The sequence below is a fragment of the Notamacropus eugenii genome, chromosome 3 (assembly GCF_028372415.1).
Source record: "Notamacropus eugenii isolate mMacEug1 chromosome 3, mMacEug1.pri_v2, whole genome shotgun sequence".
NCBI lineage: Eukaryota > Metazoa > Chordata > Mammalia > Diprotodontia > Macropodidae > Notamacropus > Notamacropus eugenii.
This window is the reverse complement of record NC_092874.1, coordinates 289213095-289227524: the sequence shown is the minus strand read 5'-3', so window position 1 is coordinate 289227524 and position 14430 is coordinate 289213095. Positions and strand designations below refer to the sequence as shown.

General features: G+C 41.6%; 1 non-coding gene across 1 annotated transcript; it reads left to right on the top strand.

The window, feature by feature from the left end:
• Window positions 1-6919: 6919 nt before the first annotated feature.
• On the top strand, window positions 6920-7027 carry LOC140497891 (U6 spliceosomal RNA). The gene has a single exon (XR_011964899.1). It is a non-coding gene; the product is annotated as a U6 spliceosomal RNA (small nuclear RNA).
• The last annotated feature ends 7403 nt before the right edge of the window (window positions 7028-14430 follow it).

Genomic DNA, 14430 nt, shown 5'->3' with positions numbered 1-14430 from the left:
AGTGACTTTGTTGTTTTTCAATCGCTTTTTCTTTACCTGTGCCATGTCCTGGACCTGTTGTTAGTCAGTCTGCGGAAGCCAATGGGCCCCTTCCCAGAATAGTGTTTTTAAGTACATAAAATAAAAGATGTAAGACTGCAAAGGAAGTTAACTATATTGAAATATAATAATCCAAATATTTTTAAAAGCAAACAAATTCGTGGCCCCTAGGTTAAAAGCCACTACTCTAAAGGTAAACAAGGAGTATTTTCCATTCTTTTTTTTAAAAAACAATTTCCTTCTTTTTATTCTGAACTTAACAAATAAGAAAAGTCATTTCTCTATGTAAAATGGAACAGAAAGGATTATGTGTGAAATCAAGACTCTCTGCTATGTATAGTTTGTTTTAAAAAACTTTTCATGCTATTCAGTTATTTTTCAGTCATGTCCAATTCTCCATGACCCCATTTGGGGTTTTCTTGGCAGAGATCCTGGAGTGGTTTGCCATTTCCTTCTCTACCTCATTTTGCAGGTGAGGAAACTGAGGCAAACAGGGTGAAGTGACATGCCTAGGGTCACACAACTAGTGTGGTTTGCTGTTTGCTTCTCGAGCTCATTTTACAAATGAGAAAACCGAGGCCAACAAGGTGAATTGACTTGCCCAAGGTCGCACAGCTAGGAAGTATCTGAGGCCAGGTTTAAATTTAGGAAGATGAGTCTTCCTGATTCCAGGTCCAGCTGTCCATCCATGACACCACTGTTAAAGCTTAAAACTGTACTGAGCATTTTGAGATTCCCTATAAATAATACATTTAACATTCTACTTTCAAAGCTGTCCTTCCTCTCTGAACTCTCCTCTTCGGGATTTTAATTTTTGGAAAGTGACTGAATTAGGAAGCCAGAGATTAGGGAACACAGGATTGGGAGACAGACCAAGAGCTGGTCTTGGACCTAGACCTGAGTTCAAATTTGGCTTCAGATGTTTCCTAGCTATATATGTCTTCCTCAGTTTCCCCAACTGTAAAATAAGGATCATAATGACATCCACCTGCCAGAACATTGTATGAATGAAATGAGATATTAGTAAAACAATTAGCTCAGTGCCTGACGCATAGTAGGCTCTTTATAAATGCTTATTTCCTTCCATCTTAGCAACCATAGCTACTAATAACTAGGAAAAGAAAGTTCTCACCTCCCAAGTCTTCTCAAATGGTCCAATATCAGACAGCTCTAAGGTTCACCACTGGAAATGACAAAGAGATATGACCTCCTTACCTGCTATGCCCTAGAAACCATTTGTCCTTTATTTTTGAAAAGGACCAGAGACATCACAGGGTGCTGTCTTGACTTCCCCGTGAATTGGATTTAAGGGAGGCAGAGTTGTGCAGAGTTTCAGCCTCACTCTCTCCTCCTGAAATCTATCAGTGGACTCCCTGGGATTCATGAATTCAGGAATGATTGTATTATACACTCTATGCCAAGTCCCATGCTAAATGCTGGGCATCCAATTAGAAAAGCAAAACTCACACACACACACACACGCACACAACCTTATGGAGTTTACATTTCAATAGGAGGAGACAACACACACATCAAGTGGTGGCCAGGAGTGGGGGACACTTTGGTCCAGAGAGTAACAGAGATGGTGATGGGCCCATAGGGAGAAAATGGACATACCCCTTTGGGAACAAGGGCAAAGTTGGTTTGATCATGGTTCGGGAGCCAGAAGGTTGTGGGGGACAGAGAGGAGGGTTCATAAAAAGATGGCTGGGGAGTAGGGAGTCAGATAGTGCTACCCTGGGGCTTGCCTGGTCTCCACCTCATTGGGGCTGGAGCTCCACTAGACGCTTTTGGTTCTTAATGGTCAATGACTCCTATTTAAATAAAGTTCCTGTTATGCTTCTCTCTCTTATCACAGACATCAAATATTCTCCAGGTACTTTGCATGCCTCACTGTGCAAGTCAAGCAAAGCAAATTGTTAGCTTGAGAGTTTGTTATTGAAACAGAACAAAAGTTTTTATGAGCCAGTAGATACATAGATGGCAGTGCCAACCAACCAAAAAACTTAATGTAGTATAGACAAGGATGTATGGTAAATGTTTAACAATGGGTTCTCTTAAAATCAAAAGATACATACATGCAATACACTTTTAAGATTAATCTGCATAATTGTTAATAGTTTATCCATTACTTTCTTAAGTCTAGACAATCAACACAAAAATAAATCAAGGCCTGATTTGTAGTCTTTGTCAATGCACATACTTAGAATTTAATAATCAGTTCTCTAGCTAATATGTATGGACTGGCTTCAGCACAATCCTGAGTGTAGCTCACGGGGCATATGTATGTTTTGGACAAAATAGAAATAGCATCAAAGAATCTCAGAGCTGAAAGGACCTGTTCCTATTGGAGGGAAGAAGTCTAGGTCCCCTCTAGCACAAAATCTATGAGCCTATGAGCTTGAAGGGGGCCTTTCTTTTTATTAATTCTATCAGCGGCACTTAGTACAGTGCCTGGCACATAGTAGGTACTTAATAAATGTTTATTGGATTGGATCAAGATCAGTTGAAGGAGGTGGGAATCTTTAGTGTGGAGAAGAAGAGGAGGGACAAGTTATAGGATCATAAGAAAGAAGGATTAAGTTTATATTGTTTGGTCCCAAAAGGTAGAATTTAGACACAAGGATGGAAGTTACAGTATATCAGATTTCATCATAATTGGAAACAGAATTTTCTAATAATCAAAACCACCCTCCCCCCACAAAAATGGAATGTGCTACTTGAGTAAGTAATGGCCTCTCCATCCTTCTAGTATGGCAAATAGATGGCCCAGTCAATAGAGTGCTAGGCCTGGAGTCAGGAGGACCCATCTTCATAACCCTCAGATACTTACCAACTATGTGACCCTGGGCAAGCCACTTAACCCTGTTTGCCTCAGTTTCCTCATCTGTAAAATGAACTGGGGAAAGAAATAGCAAAACACTCTAGGATTTCAGTCACAAAAACCCCAAATGGGTTTGTCTTTCAGTCACACACAACTGAAAACAACTGAACAACCTCAAAACTTTTCTAGTCTGCTGCAGAAGTATTTTGTCTTCAAAGTAGGTTTGGAGTGGATGATCTTCTAAGGCCCTTCTGAACTCTTAAGAGGTGTGTTCTGTGACGAATGAACAAGCCACCATTTATCATGTGCCTACTGTGGGACTTTCACCAGGAAGTCCCTATGATCAGCCTACAAAGGCTAGGAGATAAAATGTGCACACACAGAGAAAGATAACTGGCCGTTCAAGGCAATTTGTTAAGTGCCAAATGGTTTACAGCCAACAAGAGTTGCAGGCTGGTCTGGTTGGGAAGCTTTAAGAGAGAGACAGAATTTGACCTGGTTTTTGAAAAAGCCATAGGATCTGGGAGGCTAGGTGGTATGTCTGAAAGACACCTGGCTCAACATCAAATGATGTGGGTTCAAATCCCAACCTGTGTGACCTTGGGCCAGTCAGCCTCCCACCTATCAAATGAAGGGGCTGGATTACTTGGTCTCTAAGGTTCTCTTCAGTTCTCTGTCCTATGGTCCTGTGCCAGGGTCTCACAATCAACTCCAAAGTTCTTCAGAGAGACCTTGAGAGTGTCCTTGTACCACTTCTTCTGACCGCCATTTTGAGAGTTTGCTGTTTGTGAGTTCTTGGTAAAATGGTCTTTTAGGAAATGTACAGTTGGTATTCATACCATGCTCTGCTCCTTCCCCCAGAGCCAGACTTTGAACCACCTCCTCAGAGCTGCAGAGAGTGACCCTAAAGGGTTAGGCTCTTTTCTTCTCTAGGGCCTCAGCTTGCATTCCCACTAGCTCTGCTCTCCCAGTTGTTAGGACTTGGAGATCCAGTTCCACCTCACAACTTGACACTGAATAGCTTTTAAAAAGAGAAATTACTTCAAAGACGTAGCAAGAAAATATATAAACATTTCCCCCCAATATCAGGCAGTTAGCCCAGTGCACGGCACAAGCAGGAACATAGTAAATGCTTGTTCCGCTCCCTTGCTTATTCCCCAAGAGCAGATGAGGCAAAAGGGGAAGGGAGCTGAAATGGACAGACCCTGTGAATGCCTCCAAAGCTGACCCGAAGTGGTCATACAATGTCTACACAGGCTCCACTGTCTCTACAAGGCACGTCATCATGATGCTCCCTAGCATCCTCCACATGGAAAGGCTGCATTGGCATATACCAGACCCCCATGACACTGTTCTCCTCTCCTATGAGGGGCTTCTACTAGACCAGCTGAACTTCTAATGGAGCTGGCATAGGCTCTCATTCATGGGCTCCTCTCCTTCCAGCCACACCTTGAAGAGCTGGGAGTTTCCTGTCTTCCCCCCCACATGGCTGTCTCTAAAAACAAGCACACACAATTTCCTTATTGTTTTCTAAGGATTTTGGCTCCTTGTAGCTTGGGAAAGACAGATAAAGGATGAAAAATCACAAACAAAGGGCGAGGTTGGGAAATTGAAAGCAGTCTCAGAAGAATTAAAGTATTAAATGACTTAAGACATTAAATCGCCCCATTCTTCATTGAAATGGAATTAGTGCTAGGCCAATTCATTCTGTTCATTCTTCGCTCTCTCAACAAATTCTCCTCCTCCTCCTCTTCCTCCTCCTCCTCCTCCTCCTCCTCCTCCTCCTCCTCCTCCTCCTCCTCCTCCTCCTCCTCCTTCTTCTTCTTCTTCTTCTTCTTCTTCTTCTTCTTCTTCTTCTTCTTCTTCTTCTTCTTCTTCTTCTTCTTCTTCTTCTTTTCCTCCTCCTCCTCGTTGCCTTTCCCGATCATATTCTACCTTATCAATATTGCCTTTCTAAAATGTGGAATCCAGAATTAATACAATCATGTGGATGTGGGCTGACCAGAGCAGAAAGACATGAAAATCATCCCTTCCCTGCTTTTGCCTGCTGTGCCTCTCATGATCAACCCTGGGATGGCAGCCAAAACCACTAATTTAGCATATACCTGAATGGACTCCTTCCATATAGCTACTGTCAGAGGAAGGATTTGAACCCAGATATTCCTGGGGAAGGCAGAGAGCAAAATTAGTCCTTTTGAACTTGGAGTCTGCTAAAACTCTCTAGTGACCTGTTGTCTAACCACCTCACTCTCACCCTGTGCTTTTGAGGATAGTTTATTGGAAGGAAGTCAACAGGCATTATACCAACACCTACCATATTCCAGGTATTATACCAAACACCTTACAAACATTGTCACATAGCAACCTTGGGAGGAAGGTGTTTCTATTATCTCCATTTTACAGTTGAAAAAAACTGAGGCAGAGGTTAAATGACTTGGCAACGGTTACCCAGCTAGTGCCGAAGGCAGGATTTGAACTCCAGTCTTCCTAACGAAGCCCAGCACTCTAGCCACCGTGCCACCTAGCCATTTCTAAACAGCACTCAGTTCATTCTTATGCATGAGACCCCATTGGAGTAGATCCTAGGCCATGCTCTTGGGGAGTTCTCCAAGGTCCCTACTAGCTCTAAATGTTTGATTCTTTGGTCCTATGAATTTGGAGCTTTGGAAGAAGAGTATGGCCAGAAGCTCACTGGTATATATGCATTTCTTTGAACCCTCTAAATCTTAGAGCCCTGGGCAAAACCTCTCTGCCCCAACCCCACCCAGTGTGGACTCTGCTGCAACTAATCATCAGCAAAGAAAGTATCTAATCATTAGGCTTTAACATTAAATATATATAATATATATATATATATACACATACACTATATAATATGTATGTGTGTATGTATGTATGTGTGTATATATATACATACACACACACACACACATATATATATATATACACACGCACAGACACACACACACATATAAAACACTAGTAATTTTTGCTTCTTTGTTCAAAATAATGCCCCTCCATATGTATAATGTGCACAGACTTGGAATCAGTAAGACTCAACTTTCCGAATTCAAATCTGGCTTCAGACACTTACTAGCTGTGTGACTCCAGGCAAGTCATTTAATTTAACCCTATTTGCCTCAGTTTCCTCATCTGTAAAATGAGCTGGAGAAGGAAATGGACAACCACTGCAGGATCTTTGCTCAGAAAACCCTAAACAAAGTCAGACGCAACTGAAGCAACCCAACAAGAAAAAGACTTAGATGAATCTATGAATCCCTTCTGTCATCACTGAGAAATCAGTTCATTCCTTTTCTCACATTCTGTATAATTCTTAGGTATGCCCTTCCCCACTCAAGTAACTCCACTGATTTCTTCTTATGTCTAGGATCAGATATGAACTCCTTGATTTGATATTTAAAGCCTTTCACAACTTTGTAGGCTTCCTTATCTTTTGGTCTTCTTATACCCTTACTCCCCTCCAGGCACCCTAAAATCTAGCCATACCACTTGCATCTCCATCCCCATCTCCATGATCTTGGCTCCAGTAGTCCCTATGCCTGGAAGGCCATCCCTACTCACCTCTGCCTACTGGCTTCTCTGGCTTCCTTCAAGGTTCACCTTAGACACCACCTTCTTCAGGAGGCCTTTCTTGTTCCTCCATCCTCCTCTCTTAGCTGCTAGGGACTCTCTAAGGATATCTGCCATCTACTTTATTTGTATCTTGTTTATGCCAACACATGTGCATGGCCTCATGGATAGAGTGCTGTACTGCAAGTCAGGACCTGGTTTCAAATCCCTCCTCTGACACTAGCTGTGTGACTTTAAGGCCACCTCTCATTAATTCTGTTAGTATCTTCTCTAGATCTGTGTGTATTTTATGATGTCTCCTCTACTAGAACACATAGTCCTTGAGGCAGGGACTTTCCCCTTTTATCTTGGGTGGCTCCAGTCTTGGCAAACACTTAATGTTTGATTGTTAATTGATTAGAAGGGACTTTAGAGGTTACTTAATTCAATTCCCTCATTTTACAAATGAGGCAACTGAGTGCTTGCTTTGGCAAAATTAGAACAATAAATTGGAACAATAAAATTAGAAAGAGAAGATTAGCATGACCCCTACATAAAGATGACATGCAAATCTATGAAGCATTCTAGATTTTTAAAAAATAAAACAATTTAAAAATTAAAAAAAAAAAACCTATGTAGACAACTGAATCCTGGAGATGTTGGTGCCTTGCCTAAGATCACATAATCTCAGCTCTTCTTATATTCAGCACTCATCCCACTCTACCCCATTGCCTTCCTCCCTCCATTTGGACTCTGTACTGGACACTTTTCGTGATCAATGGTGAGGCAGCATGCTAGACTTGGAGTCAGGAAGACTTGGGTTCAAATCCCACTTCACTAACTTATTTGTTGCATAAATCTGCTCTCCATAGACCATGTTTTTTCCTGCCTACATTTCTGAGTAAACTCATTCAAAAGACAGTGAACTTTGACAGCTCCATGGGATCACTGATCCCCCTCCACCGGTGCAGATTATAATGGATCTGAGCCCTCTGATTCCCAGTATCTCGTATCTTAGAGGAGAACTTAAGAGAAAGATTTAGAGACAAATGGACAATTTATAGAGCTAGAAATTTGCCTTGGTACAGGCTCACACAGCCTCATGAAGGGCAATGAAGTGAAATGGAGTTTCTAGGGTCCTAGGTCTAGAGCTGGGAGGGACCTTAGAAAACATTGAGTCCAACGCCTTCTTTTTACAGGGGAGGAAACCGACGCCCTGAGAAGTGGTGATCTGCCCAGGCCAGTTTTGAACTCAATTGTTCCTGACTCAGCACACCACCCACAGTCTCCTAATGCTAGAGACCTACAGATCAAGGTCACCTTAAGATTTCACCTTATCCCCTCAAGAATGGCAAAGATATGCGTACACTTTTACATATACGTACTTGCATACATACATGCACACACCACTTCTTGTTCAGTTGTTCAGTGATGTCAGACTCTAAAAGTTTCCTTGACAAAGCCCTTTCCTTCTCCAGTGTGTACCTATCTTACAGATGAGAAACTGAGGTAGACAGAGGTTAAGTAACTTGCCCAGGGTCATACAGCTAATATCTGAGGCTGGACTTGGATTCAGATCTTCCTAACACTGCACTATCTAGCTACTCCATACACACACACACATGTGTGCATGTGTATATATGTACATATGTGTGTATACAGACATGCACATACACATATATGTGTTTGGAGGGCTGGAGGGCAGACCAATGGACACCTCCCAAAGCCTCCCTTGGTTGAGGGCTTGGACTTTTCGTGCTCTCTTCATTTACCATCAGCTATGGAGCTTGATTTCATCTCCAGTAATCTCATCCCCCTCCCTCTCTTCTCCCGCAGCCCAGAGCTCCAGGGCAGGGAGCTTAGTACAGTACCACGCACACAGTAGGAACTTAATAAATGTTTATTCACTATTAGACACACACGCACACGCGTGCACACACACACATGCACATACACACACACACACACATTCCAGAAGTCTTAGTGTGGTTTGAAACAAATTAAGAATAAGTTGAAGGACCCAAGCATTGTCGATTGATGTATTAAAGCATTTTATCTATAGGGTAAAGAAAATAGAGATAGTAGGATGAAATTGTTTACTTCACAGTAAGATGATAATATCTGCTTGTAATTATCTATACCCAAAATGCATTAACATAGGTTGTATTAATATTATTATAGTAAAATTTAGTAAAATATATTATTGTAAAATATGGTGTAGTGGATAGAACTCCATGCCTGGAGTCAGGAAGACTCATCTTCCTGAGTTCAAATCCAGCCTCAGACACTTACTAGCTGGGTGACCCCAAACAAGTCATTTAACCCTGTTTGTCTCAGTTTCCTCATCTGTAAAATGACCTAGAGAAGGAAATGGCAAACCACACCAGTATCTCAAATGGAGCCATGAACTGAAACAATAGAACAACATAGTAAAATTTTTAAAAATTTATAGTAAAATTATTTTAAAAACTTTTCATGAATTCAAATGCCTATTCCTTTCTAATATTAAAGTTTAAAACCGCATTAAGACTTTTGAGACTTCTTTTACCTTGTAATGATAAGATCCAAATGCTGGCAAGGCTTTGGAGAGCTAGGTTCTGAGGACGCTAATCTTGTGATGTGGAAGGGGACCCAAAACCGAAGCAAATTTTGGACTTGTTGGTCTATTGAATAATTTGGTTCTATCTTGTTAAATGCTATGGACTTTGTAAAGGCTCAACTCCTTATTTTGTGTCTTTCGTCAGTTATGTATTTTGCATGAAAGAAAAACAATAGATACAGTGGAAAGCACGTTGGCTCTAAGACCTGGATTTGAATCCCATCACCAGGACTTCTTTAGAGATGTTACTAACCCTCCATGGTTCTCACTGCCCCCCAAGTATAAAATGATGGGGTTGGATTAGAGCGATCAATCAGGAGGAATTTGTTAAGTGCCTGCTATGCGTCAGGCATCTTATTGGGCCATGGGGACACAGAGACAAAGAATCAGCCACCACCCTCAAGCAGCTTCCTTCCTAACGTCGTAGCCAACAAATATCTATATGTTGTCCTTGAGTTGTTTTGAGTTGTGTCTGATTTTCTGTGACCCCATTTGGGGTTTTCTTGGCAAAGATACTGGAGTAGTCTGCCATTTCCTTATCCAACTCATTTTACAGATTAGGAAACTATATACATACACACATATATATACACACACATATACACATACATACCATACACATACCATAAACATAACTTGTAAACAAGTATGCATAACTATATATGAAGTGTATATGAATGTTTAGTAGGTCAGTAAATACAAGGGAATTTGGAAGGGAGAGTGCTAGCAAGTGGGGAAGTCAGGAAAGGCTTCATGTAGAAGTTGGTGCCTGAGCCCCATTTTAATGGAAGATGGGAACTCTTAGAAATCAAAAGTAAGGAGAGGGAACATTCCAGACGTGTGGGACAGCTCACTGCTAAGCTCCCTTCCAGCTCCAAATGAATGAGACGATGATCTATGGGTAAGTTGTTAATAAGCGGAAAGTTTGTTGGTATTTTTTCCTTCAAATTCAAGAATAATTGCTTCAGAAGAAGTGGCCATAATCTCAGTTTAAGCCAGTAGATGGCAGACTGACACCAGCTCTGTGTTCCCATGCTCCTCTACGTCCACCTCAGGGTTAACTTCCACACTGTCTTTCAGTATAACAAGGCCTCTCTGTGGCACCGCCCCCCAACTTCTGCCTTTCCAGAAGCATAGACAGATTCTCTAAGCCAGGAGGAAACCCGGAGGACTTCCCCCACCCCCCAATTTCTTCATTTTACAAGTAAGAGAAGCTGAGGCATGAAGATTTTTAGGAATATTGGTGGTAGTATCTGTCTTCCTCAAATTTAATCTGGATTATTCCTACAAAGGAGTGAATTAATGACCTGGAGTTTACAGGCATTTCATAGGCATTAATTCATTAATTTATTCTGTTTGAAAATATTTTTCTAGCTCTTTGTATTCTCAACACCTAATAGTGTTGGGCACATAAATAGGTTTTTAATAGATACTACTATAAGGGTTTTTGTTTTGTTTTCTTTTTGTTATTTAGTGGAATGGAGAGAGGAAATAAAGGCATGTAACTGAATAATGTTGTAAATGAATAAAATTATATAAATATATGTGATATAATATAAATATTAACATATAAATTAAAACATTTGTTGATTATTGAAAATTCATGGTTTAGAATGAACACTGTTGTTCCTTGTCTAGAATTTGCCATTGGCTTGATCTATAATCTTGGACAAGTCACCCCAGCTTTCTAGGTTCTCTGTTTGCTTATAAAATGGAGACGGTGTGTTCACTACTTTTACTGCTGTCTCTGTCTCTCTCCCTCTCCCCCCTTTGTTTCTCTTTCTCTCTCAGAGGTTCACTTACAAGACTGCAAAGTCTTTGAGCCTCAGAAAATCCCTTTGAAGTAGGTATTCTTTCAAATAGAGAGAGGCATTTTACAGATGAGGAACATGAGTCTCAGAGGTTGAATAATTTGCCTAGGATCAATCACAGGGCTACTGTCAAAGCAAAATAGAGAATTCAGTTCTATCTGGGGTGTACAGCACTCTTTCCCCAACCTTTAGATTCTATCTGAAATATTGGCGAGCTGGGGATTATGATTTCAAGAGTGTGTCAGGAAATCTTGAGGAGTTCTAAGGATTCTCTGGATCACACCTAACTCCCAAGTCCCCAAGCAAAGAAAGCATTCATCAGAGCCATCCTCCTTTTTGCCACTAGAGGGCAACAAAGACACACTGTAGAGGTTCAGAAAAGGGACCAATTCTGAGACATTCAGAAGTTTGGCTGCTGAACAGCACCAGTCAGACCTTGTAGCCTCGCCCTATCATTTTGACAGAGAGGGAAACAGAGGCAGATCTGGGACTCCCCCTTCCTGATTCATCCTGTCCTAGAATTCTTACCTGGGTTTAATATTACTTTTCTTTCATAGATAATAGAATTACAAGAATGTAGATTTAGAACTGGAAAAGGTCATTTGTCCAATTTCTTTTACTTTATAAATGAGAAAATTGAAGCCTGGGGTGAGGGTGGGAGGTAACTTTCCCAAAGTCAAACAGTAAGTGTAAGGGCCAGAATCTGAATGCTGGTACAGAACAAAGAACCTGCATTTGATTCCTGGCTTTGTCATAAGTTACCTCTGTGATCTTGGGAAAGTCTATTTCCCCACCAATATTTCCCCTGGTGGCATCAGATGGCTTCTGATGCCCCTTCCAGCTCTAGGTCTGTGATTGTAATAGGTCATTTCCCTTCTCTGGGCCTCAGTTTGCCCATCTGCAAGACAAAGGGGTTGCACTAAATGCCTCTGGGATACCTTCTAGCTCCAAATCTATGATGTTTCTTCCATGTATTGTCTCCCCCAATTAAAGTGTGAGTTTCTTGAGAGTGGGGTTCTCATTTTTCCTCTTTGTAGCCTCAGTCTTGATCACAGTGCTTGGAACATAGTATGCATTAAATAAATGCTTTTTCATTCATTTATCTATCCTTTCTTTCATTTATCCTCCGATTTCAAGTTGAAAATTCCTGCTATGACACTTTGCTACCTCTTAATATTAAGTTTTCAGGGAAAATATTTTATGTGTCCTGTTCATAATATTCAGTTTCCACCACTACCCCATCCTTTCTTTTATGGTCAAGTGGATCTAAAACATGAGTGGAAAAAGGAAAAGAAAATGGGGGGAGAAGGGTAACAGAGAAAAACATCTCTTCTTAACCACTCTACCAGCCCCCTGCCCCTCCCCCTAAACTCAATGATCCTGAAGGGTGTTTCTCAACTTCTGAGTATTTTTTTTCTTCTTCCCTAGCTGAACAGCTTAACATTCCCCCCAAGGAAGAGTCTTAGTCCAGCCTGCCTTCTGTGCAGGTACTGAGCAGACAGCTGGGCAGTAATGAGATGACTGTCCATTGAATGGGAAGCCCCCTCTTGGTGGTCTGTGGGCGGCACAGGCCGTGAAGGAATTGTGTTAGTCAGGCCTGGGACAACGGAACCAAAGGCAGCGGATAAGCTTTCCAAATCCCTTTCATCACTTTTGGCAGTTCTAGGAGGATTTGGTAGTCAGGAAGTCGCCATCAGAAAATGTCAGGGAGTGGAAAGTAACACAGCTAAGAGGCAGCCTGCTAGAGTAATCACTGGATTCAGAATCTGGGGATCTGGGTTGGAACACTGGCCCTGCGGCTTGTTACCTGTGTGCCAGTGGACAAGCAACATGTCCTTTCTGGTCTCGTTTTCCTGATCAACCAAATGAGGGGGTTGAACAAGGTATAATAATTCGTCAGAGAGTCATTAATATTGTGTACAGCATATTTCCCAATTATTGTCACCCCTCCCCCCTCCCCATCCAAGCTGTCAGGGTTTGATTGCTTGTGGGGAGTAGGAAGATGCCTGTGAAAGCAGGTGAGACCAGGTGCCAAGGGTTTGGTGCTGTACACAAGGTCTAAGACTGAGGGAGAGGAGGAGGATGACCTGGACACTAGAAACAAATACTGAAGGGTTCAAGGTCAGACACTTCACAATTGAATGGTGACCAGTTCTTCTTGCAAAGGACTGTCACTTGGACATTCACCTTGCTCCATGAGCAGTGGGTCAAGGATCAGAGAGTAGTCAGAGGTTCTATCCATTAGTGGGACACTGAATGAATAAATACCAGCTGGATGAACTCCAGTTCATATCAGGACCTGACTCCTTGGCCTATGTCATGAAGACTTAAGCCTTCATTTAATGACTGGCCCTGCTACAGGATGTGAGTCCTGTGAATTGAATACTAGTTGGGAACTGTGCTGTATTGTCTATGCGGTGTCAAACTCATGGCCCCTTGGTCCAGTGGGCCTCAACCAGATAAAATGTAATTGAGGGATGTTTAGCAAAATAAATAAAAATACAAAGCAACCTAGATAATGTTAATTTGTAATTTTCTAAGTTAATACACAGTCAGCAGGGATGCATTTCTGTTTGAGTCTTATACCACTGATTGATAAATTTTTGCCTACTCACACGAGGAGTGAACTTGGGCATCAAGCAACTGAATACAACCTTTCCTAGTGCTCCTGGGTCTGGAGTGGGCAAGGCATTGTCCAGGGGCTGCCAAGGTCTAAGAGAAGCTGTGTATGGGGACTTCTTACTTGGTAGATTTTTAAATATATAGTTTTATTGTTAAATTAAAGGTATAAAGTAATGCTAGACATGTTATATCCTTTGGGAAACACTTCCATTATGCCAAGATCCCCATCCTCCAGTTCCCTGGCTTACAACCTAGGAGTCATCCCGAATTCCTCATTATTACTCATTCCCTGAGTCCAAGCTGGTGCCAAGATCTGTCTATTTTCCCTTTGCAACATCTCTGAAATACACCCTGTTCTCTTCTTTGACATTCTCCTTACTCTAGGGTGGACCCTTATCCCTTCAAGATTGCATTATTCTAATAGCCTGCTGGTGGATCTGCCTGAATGAAGTCTCTCTAATCCATCCTCCGTTCAGCCACTAAAATGATTTTTCCTAAAGCACAGGTTCAACTATATCCCTCATCCCACCCCCTCTAAAAATTCTCATAGTTCTCTATTGCCTCCAGGATGGAATACAAAATGCCCTAGTTGGCTTTCAAAATCCTTCCTACCCTACCTGCCTCCTTTCTTTCCAGTATCCTTACACCTTGCTTCCTGACACATACCCTTCTATCCAGTGCTCCTAGCTCTTCCACAAACAAGACAAAAAAAAAGAAAAAAGAAAGAAAACAAGAATCTCTTGGCTCAGGACATTCCCTCTAGCTGTTTTCCACGTCTGGAATGCTCTCCCTCCTCCAGTCTGACTACTGACCTCTTTGACTTCCTCTAAGTCTCAACCAAATTCCCAAGTTCTGCAGGAAGCTTTCCCTAATCCCTTTTCATTCGAGTGTATTCCTCTTTTAATTATTTCCTGTTTATCCTGTATATAGCTCACTTTACATATAATTGTTTGCATGTTGCCATC